Raw genomic sequence first — 15,757 nt, 5'->3', positions numbered from 1 at the left:
ATTCCCAGTCTCCTAATGACAATCACAGGGAGGGTACCTTGGGGAGGGGAAGGGAAGGAAATATTAGTGGTAACTGACGAGTGTATTGCATGGGCCAGCCCACCACAACTTTGGCATAACTTGGTTATCTTCTAGAACTTTAATTGAACATCCAACAGTGGTCCTGGTTCGGTATACAACAGAATGCTACAGATTTCTGCACAGGGTCCCCTTCTCTGGGGTTCTTTTCTTTCTCCAAAGGATCTTATCAAAGTTTTTCAGAAATCTTTTATTTTTAACCTCATAAAGTGCCAGTCCATCCACAGACCCAAAAACAAGAGTGACCAATAAAGGGGAATGAGGATTATGACCTGTGAGTCATCAAGGGCTGCATCTACTGTTAAGTGGGAATTAAGTGTCTGAATTACAAGATGGTCCTTGTAATTTCTTTTGGACCAACTCTCTGTCATATTAATATGGTCACAGCACCATTGAAACAGCTATTGAAATAGACACCACACACCCAAGCAGGGGACAGACAAAAGAAAAAACCTTGGGAGGTGCCAAATGTCTGAGAAATAATGCTGCAACAGAGGTAGCAATGCTCTAAGAGATAAAGGGCAGTGAACATCAAAAATAATGATGGCTATGCCAAAAGCAAAGAGGTCTCTCAAGCATTTCTTTGGTCACTTACTACCCTTCTAGTCAGGGGCCATCCTACCCCTTTCATTCTGACACTTGTTGAAGCTTTTTACATCCATTTACTCAGAGGAGCTTCCTGTTGACAAAAGAGGAAGGCTTCCAAGATTTGGGGAATGAAGAGATATTGATCATTATTAATAACTCTAATCTTTGAATGAAATAGTTTGGGAGCAGCCATTTTCTTTAAAGTTCTGGATACTTTCAGAAATGAATACTCTATAATTGCCAGCAAACTGCGCTTTCCATTTGGTGAAAAAAAATCCTTCTTGTTGATTTCTCATAGTCTAACCCAGAGTCTTCCCTGTCTCAAATCTGAGATGCCTTTGTGTGTGAGATCGCATGTGCACCTTATTTCAAACTGAAACAGTATCCTCGATGCAAGGTTGCATAGGGTAGCACAATTTTGCAAGGTTAGATGGTTTTGAGCCTGGAAGGCCCCATAACTCAGTCTGGGGCAGCTTCATTTTAATTTGTCAAAAGTTTCTGTTATTTTAACAAAGGCTATTTGGTGTTACCTGATATCTCTTGGCCTGGCCAAACCTCAGCAAAATTGAGATCCTTTTGTTTCTCTCTCGTCTCCTCTTTCAATATCTCTGTCTACCTTTCTTGATGCCTTTTTGTTCTTAACTGGTTTCAAGTCATCTCACAAAAGATTTTAGCTGATAAAGGCAAATTTGTGGCATAGTATATACTGAGAACTCAAGGAAATGCAAAGCCATAAGGTCTTAGGATGGTATTGGAGACACCAGTACAGAAAATGGGAGGGAAGTGTATCGGTAGAAGGATGCTGCTGAGTCTTAGGTTCTAGGTTTCAGAGAAACAGCAGAAAGCAAAACCAACAAGGTCTCAGACTTCAGGGAGACAGCATTCTAATGGATGGAAAGAGATGATAAACTAGCAAACAAACAAATAAATAATTACAGATAGTGAGAACTCCTACAAAGTAAATAAAACCTGGTGATGAGATGGGATACTGGGTATGGTGAAGTCTTTCAGATAAAGTGTTCGGGGAAGTCTGCTCCAAAGAGATGACATTTTACCTCTCAATCAAATAAGGACAATCAAATAAGGACACACAGAGGTGTAGGTATAGATATGGGAGAGAAAGTGTGCAGAGAGAACAAACTGGATTGATGTGCTAAGATGGGAAAGGACTATATGTGTTCCCTGCAGGGAAAGAAAGAAGGCCACCAGGGAAAGAGAAGGAGAGGGGAAAGAGAGAACCTGGGAGAGGTAGGTAGGGGTCTTGCAGACCATAGCAAAAAGTTTCTATTTTATTTTAAGGCAGAGAGAAGCCATTGGTAAGTCTACAGAAGGGACTGCCATAATCCAATTTGTATTTTTAAGAAGTAGCATTAATTGCTGTATGGAAAATGGACCGTCAGAAGGTAAGAATTCAAGTTTGGGGAGCGGTTGAGAGATTTCGCAATAGTCTGGAGGAGTGGCGATGGGGACTTGCGCTAGGCTGGTAGCAGAAAACGTGGGTGAGAAGACCGCAGAGCCAGGAGAGACCGAGCTGAAGCCAGCAGCACCTGAGTGGCCACAGGAGCAAGGAAGAGGAGGCAAGGAGGACTCCACATTTTTTTTTTTTTTTTTTTTTTGCTGTACGCGGGCCTCTCACCCCTGTGACCTCTCCCGTCGCGGAACACAGGCCCCGGACGCGCAGGTCCAGCGGCCATGGCCCACGGGCCCAGCCGCTCCGCGGCATGCGGGATCCTCCTGGACCGGGGCACAAACCCGCGTCCCCCGCATCAGCAGGCGGACTCTCAACCACTGCGCCACCAGGGAAGCCCAGACTTCACATTTTTGACCCGATCAAGTGGGTAAATGCTGTTGCTATTGACCTTGATGACCTTGATGAAGACTGTAAATGACTTGCGGAGGAGGGAGACTTTTGCTCTGGACAAGTGAAATCTGAGATGTCTAGTGACATACAGATGGAAAAATCAGGAAGGCAGAGCGGTAGGAACATCTGAGCTCAGCAGGGCAGTTAGGGCTGAAGACATCCATCGGGCATCAATTCCAATGCATTATCTTGAAAGCCACAGACTGGGTAAGTCTCAGAACTGAGTCATGCAGGCCGCTCTTACAGAAAGAGGAGGGCAGAGGAGGATCAGTTAGTGAGGTAGGAGAAAAATCCAGGAAGGAGGCAGGGGAGAGTCCTGAAGTCAGTATAAGTACAATAGTTACTTCAGATGACCAAGGAGTACACATTTACTGAGAATCATCTATCCAGTCCCTCCTGTGGCTGTGCTCTGCCTAGGAAAAGATGAAAAGGCTACAGAGTCAGCTGACTGAGGGACTCAGCCTCCTTTGCCCTATCGCCTTCCTGCAAGCACGCTACCCCTTCTCCCCAGGCTTGTAAACATCAAGAGAGAAATTACTGTATTGCAGAGAATCTGAAGATTTTATTTGCCAGCAACAAAAGATAAGGAGCTTTAAAACAATTCTACATGGGGCCAAAGCTTTTAGATACCCTCTGCCTGGGTACTTTCTCCTTTACAATTCACTGTTCTTGAATGAGTTAAAACATGGCTCTAACACTCAGATAAATATGTGTAGTTTTTATTAGCAAGAGATAAACTTCCTGTCAACAGAGGCTTCTGCTTTACCCATTACCATTTTTGAGATTTAGCAGAAATGATAAAATTGAAATTATCCATGAGCTTTAGATGGAGAACTTCTTTTGTCTCAAAAGCTAGGGAACAAGCCTAAAAAGAAAATCCTAAAACATGTTTTTAAACAACAAACTTTACTGTATGTGATTGTAAAACCTCTAAGACATTTCTCACTTGGAGATGGTCCCAGGTCAGTTTGGGAATGTGGGCTGCCCAACAGGTTGTAAGAGGCTGCTTTCCAGCAGATGTTTTCTAAAGAAAACAAATATCCTGGGACACGTTTTAAAATGGGGAGGTCCTTTGCAATGTGTGATACTATTCATTCTATTAGACCTGGAGGCCCTGGATTTTTTTAAAAAATGGAGACACTTGAGAAACTTACCACCCCAAATTTCAAAAACCAAATAATACATCTTAAAGTTGGAAAGTTAAATTGTGGATGTTTTTATGAAAATCCTTATGTTGTTCCAGGTAAATCCAAATTTTCCTAAACAGTAGAGGCATTGGGTTTAAATAAATCTGTCCCTCCTCTGCAGATGGCCTATATTGACTTAGAAAGGGCAATGGAGGGGAAGGATGGGGGTGGGTGGGTCTTGGGTTGCAGGAAACCAAGGTAACTGTGAGTCTAAGGCCTACAATGTTTAAATGTGGGAGAAAAGCAGGGAAATATTCTAAAATTTTCAAAGTATTGTTACCACAACCTCATAAGGTGTTAGACCATGAAGATTCTAAAGACCAACTTTCCTCATTTTGCAGGTGAGAAAAGTGAAGTACAGAAAAGGGTCATGAGCTCAAAATCACCCCAGGCCCCTGTGCCTATTTCAGAGCTCTTTCTACTACACCCTGGGCGAGAGGCCTGGTATCTCTGTGTTGTGGAGAGACAGTCTCATTGTGTGATCTTCCTTAATTCGTTCTTGGCTTTGGGCTCCTGCGAGGGGAGGCTGTGCTCTGAACAAGATGTCAGCCGAGGGGCATTGGAAATGGCCCACTGATTCAACAGCTGGGGCCCAGGGCATTTCCCCTTAACTGAGTCAAGACGGACAGTCTCTGTCAATCAGAATTTGTCAGGGCCTATTCCATAGCGCATTATTAAATGCCCTGATGTTTTTGTAACCAAATAAATGCATTATGAACAGGACACTTTTCCTGCAGTTCTGTACAACATCCTGGCTCTGTTCTTAGAAGTGGATGAAAAGCAATAGGGACTCTGGCCACAATCATGCCAATTTATATGTTACAACGTAATTGTTACCTCATTTAATCATCCTAGAACTTTTCCCAAGGAGAAAGCTGAGGTCAGAAAGGTATAAGGACTAGACCAAGAGCACAGTTACTAACTAGATCCCAGGTCTTCTGACCTCTAAGTGCGGTGTTTTTTCTATAATATAATTTTTCTGGAAAACTATTAATTTTTCATAATATAATTCCATAATATAACTTGTCTGGCCTCCTGGATGTGTGTTTTTTAATTTTGAAAAGTGATTTTTGTATTTGGTTAGCTGGGGTGGTCAGAACTCTTGTTTTTTCCCATTCATTATGTTGTTGTTTTTTTTAATTGTGGTAAAACAGACATAACATAGAATTTACCATTTTAACCTTTTTAAAATGTACACTTCAGTGGCATGAGGTACATGGTTGAACTTTGGAGGCAGAAAAGAATAGGGAAGTGTAATAATAATTATTATAAACATAAAAACTAATCAGTAAATGCTTACTACATGCCAAGCAATGTGCTAAAAGCTAATCTGCAATTTCTCACTAAATAAATGCAAACCTTGCTTCAATTCTCATCCCTCTTTTACAGATGAATAAACAAAAGTTCAGAGAGGTTAAGTAACTTGCCCAAGATCACACAGCTGGCACGTGGCAGAGACAAGTCCCAAACCCAGGCACTTGATTGATGTATTCCCACTCTAATTCACCACACCTTGTTGCTTTTCCTTTGGGGTCGCTGTTAAACAAAACAAAGAAGAACTGAAAGGCTCAATTCTTCTTTCTTGGCTTCATTATCTGGTTTGAACCCTCACATGTAGACTGGCAACTGAGTAACCCAAGTGTTACCAGAATTTAAGAAGAAGTATTGGAGACAGGGAAGAAGACCAAAAGTCTCTTGCTTGTCTCCTGACAATCTGCAAAATTAGGATTGCTCTCTTCTAGTTGAAGCTAGCAACATCTAAGGTACCCAAACTATGCTTATGCTAAAGCTAACTGTAAGAGAGCCTCAGTTTTTTGAGAAGAGATCATGGAAAGCAGGAAACATATTTCTAAATAGGAAGTGTCTGTATTCATTTTGCAATAAATGTCACTAAATAACTCAAGCAATCTAGTACACACTTTGGGATAAGACATTGTTGTAGGAAATGTAATTATAACTTCATCAACAAAGCAGGCTGCTATAGATGGATGGAAAACATACATGCACACCATCTAAATATGCACACACCTGTATATTTCTATATTAGCAAACTTCTGTTGTCTTGACTTGTATTGATCTGTACCCTCATGCTTTTGAGATGGCAGATGGGACATAGGCAGAATTAAAAACAAACTTTGGACAATTACCTCATATAAGCTACTCTGGATACAAGTATTCGTGGATGAAATATGTTTATATTATTTTTTTTTTTTTTTTTTTTTTTTTTTTGCGGTATGCGGGCCTCTCACTGTTGTGGCCTCTCCCGCTGCGGAGCACAGGCTCCGGACGCGCAGGCCCAGCGGCCATGGCTCACGGGCCCAGCCGCTCCGCGGCATGTGGGATCCTCCCGGACCGGGGCACGAACCCGTGTCCCCTGCATCGGCAGGCGGACTCTCAACCACTGCGCCACCAGGGAAGCCCATATGTTTATATTATGCTTGGATAAACTGTCAGCTTCTCTTAATCTGCATTAATGACTATAAAAATATTTCCAGTGACAGAAACACGGTAGCCCCTAGAATCCCAAACTCAGGTACATGGTCTTAATGGAGAGGTACACTTAAAATCACCTATTAAAAGGCAGTGAACTCAAATAAGGCTTTTTCAAATTCTGTGCTAACTGGTCTTAAAAACGTTTTACTTTCTATCACATGCAGCAAGAATATTCAGAGTGACATCAAGGGAAGGGGATGGCGGGACAACTGGTACAGAAAGCAAGAAAAGAAGCCCCCAGGAGCTGGGAGTCCATCGTGATCTGATGCCTGAGTCCCCAGAGCCGCCCTTAGCTTCCAGCTGAGAGGTACATCCTTATGGCGGGCACAGGAAGAAGCAGACCCCAGGAGCAGGTGAAATTACAGAAACAAAGGTTCTTGACACAGGAAACAGACTTCCAGAGCTTACAGCAAAACAACAAATGCTTTACTTCTGTTCTAGGAGCCACAACAAAACCATCCCCTGATGGCCAGATGTGAGGGTCCTGTGCTGGAGATAAAGTCCCATAGTGTTTTATTGTTGTTTCTTTTTATTTTGAAATAATTTCCAATTTTCAGAAGAGTCACAAAGATAATACAGAGCCTTTCCGTACATTCTTCATGGAGCTTTCCCTAATATTCACATCTTATTTAACCCTGGCACATTTATCAAAACTAAGAAACTAACACTGGTTTGATACTATTAACTACAGACTTCATCACTTTTTTCACTAATTTTTCTTCTTTTCCAGGATGCCATCATAATGGGGCTTTCATAATTTTATTTCTTTGCTCAAAAACAAGCTTTCAATTGCTAATTGAAGTAAACTGTTCTTCAGTTATTTGGTTGCATCCTATATTTTGAGAATCATCTGCCACTATTCACCAGCATATATTCTATAAGGTTTGTTTAGAGCCAAACTGGACATGTTTGCTTTGTCTCAACACAGTCTCTCCTGATCTTTCCTACATCTACGACTTTGCTCACACTGTTCCTTCTACTTGAAACATGTTCCAGGACTCATGGTTCTATCCCTTCTTTAAGGCTCAAATCACATGCTTTCTACTTCAAGAAAGCATTCCTGGTGCCTCATGTCAGATGTGTTCTTTCTGGCCTAAGGATCTCTGGTGGGTGGAATTGGTGCATTTCTTGTGCTACACACTGGGAAGGGTCCCACCAAATGGGACATCAGAGCAGGGCAGGGTGGAAGGGCAAGGCCTGGGCAGCTGAGGTCAGTAAGAAAGGAGACCCTGACCCCTGGAAGAGGGAGGTAACAGGAGTCCCTGGATGTAAGTATTGCTGTGAATTTGGGAAAAAAACTTCACATGCTCACCCACTGGTAAAACCCAATGCCTTCGAATGCTTGAGGCATACCAATAGAATGTGGTTCCAATATAGACTGAAATCATATCATAAAAATAATATAAAAAGAGCAAGTTATTTCCTACATTCCATTACTCTAACTGGAATAAAGCCTGTTTTCACCCAAACTCTGTTTAGAGGAAAACCTAACTCTTCGTAAACATTTTTGTTCCAATTTTTGCATTTAGTCCTTTCCTTATGATATTAAAGATTGTAATAAGTAATTTTTTCTTTTGTAGCCATGCTTTAGGGGAAAACATATAAGTATTACTGACTATAGCAATTGTTTCATACCTCCATAATTCTATATTCAGATTTGCATAATTACAATAGAATTTTGTATAGTAACAATATATAATAAACATGATTACTAAAAAATAAATAAAGTTTGACATATCCAGAGATGTTTTCAAAACCCAGAAAATGGAAAGGAATGTATGACGTGACCCCTCATATTGTAATGCAGAATGTTGATTTTTTTTCTGCAAATGAAAAGATGTGATATGCTTTTTATTAGTTTTCTTATATATCTTTTAGCATTAAGTTAGCAAAGAAATTTAATAAAAACTGAACAGTATAAAGTGAGATCACACATTAGACCTAGGAAGGGAAACTTCATGAATTTTCTTTACATACCCTCACAATTAACTCTGAAACAAATAGAGTTTAATAAAGGTTAAAATATGGTATAAGCTGACTGTAGAGCATTTTATGAAAAAGTTTTTTTTTTTATATGACTATGCAATATTCAAGGCTGGGGAAATTATGCAAGAAGACATATAATTAACTTAAATGTGACTAAAAGGCAGACATGCAGTTTTTGAACCTTTAATTATCTTATTCACTGTAACTTCTTCTTTTTAAAGGCAAAGCAAAAGTTTAGAAAAATCTATTAATAATAATTGAATATTTACCACTTGTAGTTTTTTAAAAGTCTAACACATCCTTCAAATAAAAGTATAAACATGGACTAATTTCAACTCCATTGAACAGATATTTGTTTTTGTTTCCTGGGCTTTGTCATCTTAGGGAGACAGGCTGGATGTGACTTCAAAAACAACTGTATAGAAAAATGTTTATTTTATTTGCAAACTTAGAAATATTTTGCAAGTTTACAAATAAACAGAACAAATTCTTCTCTTATGTAGCACTGAGAAGGTTTTTTTTTAACTGTTTCATCTTTTTTCTTTTCTTTCTTTATTATTTTTTATATCATCCAATGGGATTTACTTAGAAAATGATTCCTATCCCAAAGAAAATATTTAGGCAGATTTATTCATATCCTTGGTTTAATGTGGATAGAAGCAGCCTAAGCATATTTCATTGAAGAAAGGAAATATTGCCACAGTTCCTCTTACATATTAACAAGTGCTTTATACTCCAAAAAGGTCAAAACATTCTATATCTTTAAGAATTTAAACATCCTCAAAACAGCAGCTTCTAGACAGTAACACAGTAGTATTTTAACTGCCAACAACGAAGCTTAATGGTAGTTTCAAGCAACTAGAAGGGCAGGGAAAGTGCTTACAAGAACACACACTAAGGACTAGTATCCTTGATGGCTCTGTCTGGCACTGCAGTGGTCACCCTGGGACTGATCAGGTCCACCCAGTGACAGCATACATCTGAGAACTTTTAGATGTGGCTGTGCAAATCATCTGGGTTTGTCTAGAATGGATCTTTTAGGGGCAAGTCAGAACTTTCTACAAGATCCCAAGAGCAACAATCCTTGTTTCACTCTCCACATCAAAGGAGATCTCCAAATCCTGTTGCTGGTGACCCACTCGATCTAAGCAAAATTGATGGCAACAAGGCCCCAGTATACAGTCAAATAATTAGAGGCATCTTTGTGAGTTTCTTGAAATGGGATCTGGCCTGCAATGGATCACTTCTCTCCACCTTCTGCTGCTCCCTTCCTTTTCCTCCTCCCTTTCTCTGGGCCACTCCCACACTGCCTTTTACTTTAAATTACAAAAAAAGAATGTTTTAAAGCAAAAAAAGAGGCTTTGGACCGATTCTCGAAAAAGCTGCACCTGCATATATAAAGGACCTGTTAATGCTAGGAAAGGAAAGTGATTTGGGACTGACTCAAGGCAGGGAACTACCCACTGAATCATCGCTGACAGGGTTTCTTTGGAGGTCTCCAGGGTTTCTTTGGAGGTCTCCCATAAGAACATCGACCTAGCCCAGCCCTGTTCAGCTTACGAGAGCTTAGCTGAAGGTGGTATGGCTGCCAGCCACATTACTCATTGGGGATATTGAGTCATATACATTTAGAAAGGGTGGGCACAGAACATTAAATATCCCTAAGGTGTTTTGCAGCTGGAATGATACTGCTGAGCCACAGAATGATGGAGCTCAACTTCTAATTCTGGGTCTAAAGTGCATGCCTAATCTTCATCACACTCGTCTCTTGTTTCTGACCTAAACTTTTGGCAAACTGCCCCTTGTAACAGTGTTCACACATTTCCAAATAAGAATGTTTACTATTTTTTGAGAGGTGGAAATGAAAAAGAGAGCACTAAGTACATTTCCTTAGACAGTTCAGACCATTTGATCTATCCTGGGTGGAATGTCCTTTACTTGGGATTTCGTATATGTTTAAGCTGTAAGAAACATCCTTTGTCCTTCCTTGTGCTTTAGAACTGCCTCTTAATTCTACTTGGGTAAGTTAACCTCAGAAGTTAGATCATGTCCACAGTAACGTGCGTGAAATTCTCTCACATACCTCTGTCTTGCTCTCCATTCAGGTTGAATGCAATCTTTGAATACTGGCTTTGCAAGGAGAGGAATAAATCTATCTTTTCTTTCAACCACTGTTTGCTGAGACTTTATTGGTTCAAGCCATCCCCCCACCATATCCTTCCCAAATTCCTCTTTCTTATCAAAAGAAAAAAAATTGATAGCGCTTGCTTGTCTGTTTTTTCCCTCTACCTTCTTTATAAAGTTCCTAAATATATTCTTTCAAGTTTCATTTAAACTGGGGCATTTGGTAAGTTGATAGTTACAGCATGCTCACAGCTGTGGGAAAACTAACATTAAAAAACAACCAGCTCAGAAAAATGGCCCATGCACAACATCTTTGAGTTTTTATGTTTTATTAGCAATTTGGACTCATTACTGTTTGGGGGAGGAAGGAAGGAAGGAAGGTAGATGTTTCTGCAAGCTGTTTCTTTAATGTATTAAGCAGAGTTTTCCAATCAGGTTTAATGCAACCCTGCCCGGTCCTTTTAGATGGGCTACAGGAGATCCCGGAAATGCTGAGCATTGGCTCCCGTTCTCTTCCACTCCCCAACCCCCAACCCATACCTTTCACTCCTCCCCTATTTCGCATTACTGAAATTAATTATCCCAGAGCAGAGGTCAAAGTGGGTATTTCATGAAGCTTCCATAGAAAAATGAGGTAACCTCCTTATCTCAACCCAATATGCTCTCTGATCTTTCCTAGCTTTTGTCTTCTTCATAGTCTTTTGGGCAACAGCAAGATTACCACTTACAGCTACCGCAGTGTCACTGTGGTTTTGAATTATGACAGCAAAAAAGAGCTGGGTAATGTTTAATAGCTTGAGATCACAGACTTTCCCGACACCATACTTAGCCAGGTCTGTCTTTCTTTCAGAACTCTCATTATTTGTACATGTTCTGTGACTTCTGGGGAGAATATACTATTTCTAAAACTCTCTTCTCCTTCCCTTCTTGCTCTTCCACTATTAATCACCTCCATCTCCCTACCCGAAAAAAAACTGCCCATTTTGCTATGGAAAAACATTAATGTAGACGAAAAGAGTTCTGTTTCTAATCTTTTATGCCTTTTGGTGAATCTTTGGGATATAAAAACAAACTGCATGCTGAAATAGCTTCTGTGGCAAGCCTCAGGAAAATCACCAATTATCACATTTGAGAAAATGTTAAATATACAGGTTTCATGTTTTCCAACTCAGTTGCTACTCTTTGCCTAGGAACACAGGAAGGAGAACGATGGAAAAATGGCAGGCACAAGAGGAATCAGAAGAATGAAATAGGAAATATCATTTATTTAAACCCTTACCTTCAGAGGAAGGAAGGAAGGAAGGGAGGAAGGGAGGGAGGGAGGGAGGGAGGGAGGAAAAAAGGAGGTGGGGAGGAAAGAAAAAAGCGACTTATAATATTTTTCTCTTTCCACAGACAAAACTATTTTTAAACTTCTATAAGGAATTGAAACTGGAAAAGATGTGGAATCTGAAATATCAAATTGTACTTGAAGGGCTGAATTAGTTCATTGCTCCTTGATTTGACACATAGCTGGAAGACAAGGATGTTAATTCCACCTCCATCAACAAGGTGACTGGTTCAGCTTGTTTTTCATGACAAGGCTGATAGCTCTCCAATGGAAAGATATTAGAAAGTAAGTAAGCAGAAAAGTCCTGTATGATGGGTTTCTAGGGCCGTACAGCTCTTAATTGAGGTCCTGGGACCAGCAGCATCAGCATCACCTGGGAAATTGCTAGAAATGCAAATTCTGGGCCCCAGTCCAGACCCACAAGTCAGAATCTCTGAGGGTGAGGCCTAGGAATCTGGGTAATTGCCTTCCAGGTAATTTTTCTGTGGGCTGTTTGAGAGGCACTGTAAACACCCTTCCCCCCAAAGATTTTAGCCTGCACTTGGGAAGGAATAGCAATGATCAATCCCTCGTTTGATAAAACAGTAGGAGTACTAAAGCACAAGAAAGAATACATGACAAGGTGTAGAAGAACACATTTCTCCAAGGGGGAGGAGGTGAGGGAGAGGGATGGCCTGGGAGTTTGTGGTTAGTAGACGCAAACTATTACATTTAGAATGGATAAAAACAAGGTCCTAATGTATAGCACAGGGAACTATATCCAATCTCCTGGGATAAACTACAGTAGAAAAGAATATAAAAAAAGAATGTATATATGTGTATAACTGAGTCACTTTGCTGTACAGCAGAAATTAGCACAACACTGTAAATCAACTATACTTCAATTTAAAAAGGGGAAAAAAAGAACACATTTCTTATGAGCAAAGGAGAGAAGAGGGTAGAAAAAATGAGCACACACACATACATAAATAGGGAAGATGAGAATCATTAAATTCCTAGAAGAAAAATAAATACCAGAAATATATGGGGAGAGAAATCAAATCACCATATGAGAACAGGCTTTCAGTCTGATACCTTGGTCTAGAAACCAGAGATTGTTCCAACTGGAAAATATAAATATGGAATCTTAAACCAGAGATTTATGGTTCCATCTTGCCTTAGGGACTCCTTGAGGCTTCACACAGCAGGGGGGAGATATTCCTCCAGGTGATATCCTATCCACATACTGACACACATAAGAAGTGGATTTTACTAACAGAGGAAACTGTGATCTTTCAACTATACTGATGCCCTCACATATATCTTCGTCCATAGCAATGAGTATTAACTAGTAAACCTGATACTGAAATCAAATGGGCAGACAATTGTTAACTCATAAACCAAAGACTCTCTCATCCCTTCATTATCCTCCTTGAGAGAAACAGAGACAGAGCTTGTCCAGAGCTGAAGGCTCCAGAGAAGCTTCCTCACACATCTCACAGCATATTCATGGGTCAGCTCATCAGGGTTGTGTGTGTGTGTGTGTTGCATGTATATATGTGTGTGGAGGGGGCAAGTGTTTATATCAAACTTCAGAGAGAGATGACAAGTCAGCTTTATGGTTTGGCCCCCAAAGACTTGCTGTGGGGAGCAAAAATCAACAACCCAGCGCTGTGCAGGTTTTAGCGGGCCAAGTTTAACCACCGTTTCCTGCCGAGGCCAGCACGAGAGTGCGCTTACCCACATCGTGTTTGGAATGCCTCTCGGTGGTGGTGTAAAATCCTGAGCTGCGATGAAGCCACAATGGTGAAGTCACCCACCATTGGAGCTTTGTAGGTACTCAGGGGGTCTCTGCTTCATAAAAGTCCAAGCCCCTGGAATATTATCTTGGGTTTTCTTCTCACCTTTTTAATCAAGGTTAGGGGCCGATCAGAGCCATAAGGCAGCCTTTTTAACTCCCTAGACCATCAGAGGAACGACCAGACTTTTCTTCTGCTTGCTTCCTTCAGTTTCCTCATCATGATGTAACTATGTTCTCTAGGTGATCAGGAGGACTGTGCAGCCAGCTGAAAGAGCAGCTTATTTTCCTGCTGTTTACTAAGGGGCAATCATGTTGTCCCGGGGGTTGGCATGCACAGACCTAATGTGACATGCACTCATAGGAAATGGATCCAAACAAAGAACTGTGTTTTCCCTGTGACATGATGTTTCTGCCCAAGTACAGCAGGTCAGTTTCCTTCACAGCTGGCATGTTTGCCTGTTATGACAGGAAAAGCAGTGGTCGTTTATAAATTTTACATTTCTCTGCAACTTTCATATTAAATCCTCATTATCCTCCCCTTAAAAATAATGTAATTGGTTCTCAAATTTTCTGTAAATGCAAGAGAAGGGTAGTGACCCAAGCAGGATCCCCCCTGCCCCTGATAAGGACAGGTGAATGAATGAGTGTGCCTTAAAGCCAGAAGAATCAGAATTAACTTGAAGAAAATCAATCAACTGTGGCTTACTTAACAGAGAAATAAAATTCAGAAAGTATCAGAGCTTTAATGAATTCTTTGACTGTTTCAATAAAGACAGGGAGTTTTCTTTATGAAGTTCAGTCTCTCTAAACCTAGCAAGTAACTTATGCTGACAGATATGCAAACAGCCAGATAAGGAGTTGAGAAAACTTTTCTTTCATGCAGATAGGGGGAGAAGCAGTTTCTAATGACATGGAGACTGGGTTCCATGGAAGTTAGGGGGAGAGGGGTGGGGAAAAGAGAGAATATTTAGGGGAAAATCTTTATTCCCATTCAGTATATTAATTTAAGAAACATTAAGCATCTAGCAAAAGTGATATATTTAAGTCATAAACAAGTATGATGCAATAAATGCTATGGGAGCACAGTAGATGTGTCAGGAGAAAGACCACTGGGAATGGGGGTTGAGGAAATGAAGCATTTAAAGAAAGCTCTACTGGGGAGGCAACAACATCTGAACTGGGGTTTGGAAGCCAGGGAGAACAATACCAGAAGCAGGAGTCAATAAGATCCTTGAAGAAAGGGCCATGTTTCCATCCTCCACACCTCAACCCCACCCTTCCAACTAAGTTCAGCCTATAGCAAAAGCTCAGTTGGTACTAGGTGAATGGGTGTTGAAAGGCATTCAGACAGAGAATATAGCACTGAAGAAGACAATGTGACTTTTTTCCCTCTGTTCTGATCATATCTTCTAGAAAATCCTCAAATTTTCTGATCCAATAATGGTACTCTCTGTCTTTTTGCAGTATGATTATAGTGTATATATATATATATATATATATTTCTTTTTTTTTTCTTGTTTCAAGGAGAGGTAGGTATATGCACTTGGTTTGCCATTTTGAACCACTGTATTTGTATTCCATTTTTGTTTTTTAAACTCATCACTTATTAGAGATACCAAATCATACTGAAATTTAGTGTGATTTAATCCAATCCATACTGAAATAGATTTTCTTGCGTGTGTAAATTAGGAAGCAGCTTAACAACGAAAAATAATTGTAAAATGTGTTGTCACAAAATGATGTGTATTTCTATAGCTTTGTTTCCAGTTCCTTCTGCCAGAGGATACCATGAGGATTAATAATAAAATGTTGGTCAAAGGCTTTGGGCTGTTTGTACACAAGGCATATCTGGCTGCAGGATAGTGTCACGGGCTACTGAAAGAAGAATAAAAAACTGCTGAAATGGGTTTAGGAAGAGTGTGCAGCTGATACCTTAAACTTCCTCTCTAGTGAAAAAAAAGTGCCTTGTTGCCTCTTTTGGAGCCTGGGTTGCCCTCCTTTGCTTAAAATATCTGACATCCTATCAGGCATTTAACTCTGAACACCATTTCCATCTTCTAAAATGCCACAGGAACCGATTCCAGCTGCTGAGGGACTTTCCAGATATTAAATAATCGCCTGCAAAGGCTTTCTTCACGGGTGCCTAATAAACAGGAAAAATCCCATCCGCCTGGCACACTTACTGAGTAGGCTGTTTAAAACAGACTCTCTTGCACATTTGTGAACGGGATGAGCCAAGAAGGCAGTGTCCTGAGGCAGAGGACCAAATAAAACACTCAGTCTCATTTTGGAGATCTCTCCACCTGAAGACTTACTATAAATTATGACGT

At 40.4% G+C, this 15,757-nt stretch overlaps 1 protein-coding gene and 1 pseudogene across 2 annotated transcripts in view; one reads left to right on the top strand and one right to left on the bottom strand.

Annotated features, from left to right (window-relative positions):
• The window catches only part of CREB5 (cAMP responsive element binding protein 5), a gene marked incomplete at its 5' end in the record, with an annotated part of 330,757 nt that overhangs the window by 140,634 nt on the left and 174,366 nt on the right, over positions 1–15,757 (bottom strand). The window lies entirely within an intron of this gene.
• The window catches only part of LOC307057926 (small ribosomal subunit protein uS5-like), a 56,499-nt pseudogene continuing 42,870 nt past the window's right edge, over positions 2,129–15,757 (top strand). Inside the window, exon 1 of the transcript in view lies at positions 2,129–2,243. The product of the transcript in view is annotated as a small ribosomal subunit protein uS5-like (transcript). The remainder of the gene's footprint in view (positions 2,244–15,757) is intronic.

The sequence above is a fragment of the Hyperoodon ampullatus genome, assembly GCF_949752795.1.
Source record: "Hyperoodon ampullatus genome assembly, chromosome: 9".
In the NCBI taxonomy this organism is placed as follows: Eukaryota; Metazoa; Chordata; class Mammalia; order Artiodactyla; family Ziphiidae; genus Hyperoodon; species Hyperoodon ampullatus.
Note: the sequence above shows the minus strand (reverse complement) of the source record. Positions and strands in the feature narration are given on the sequence as shown.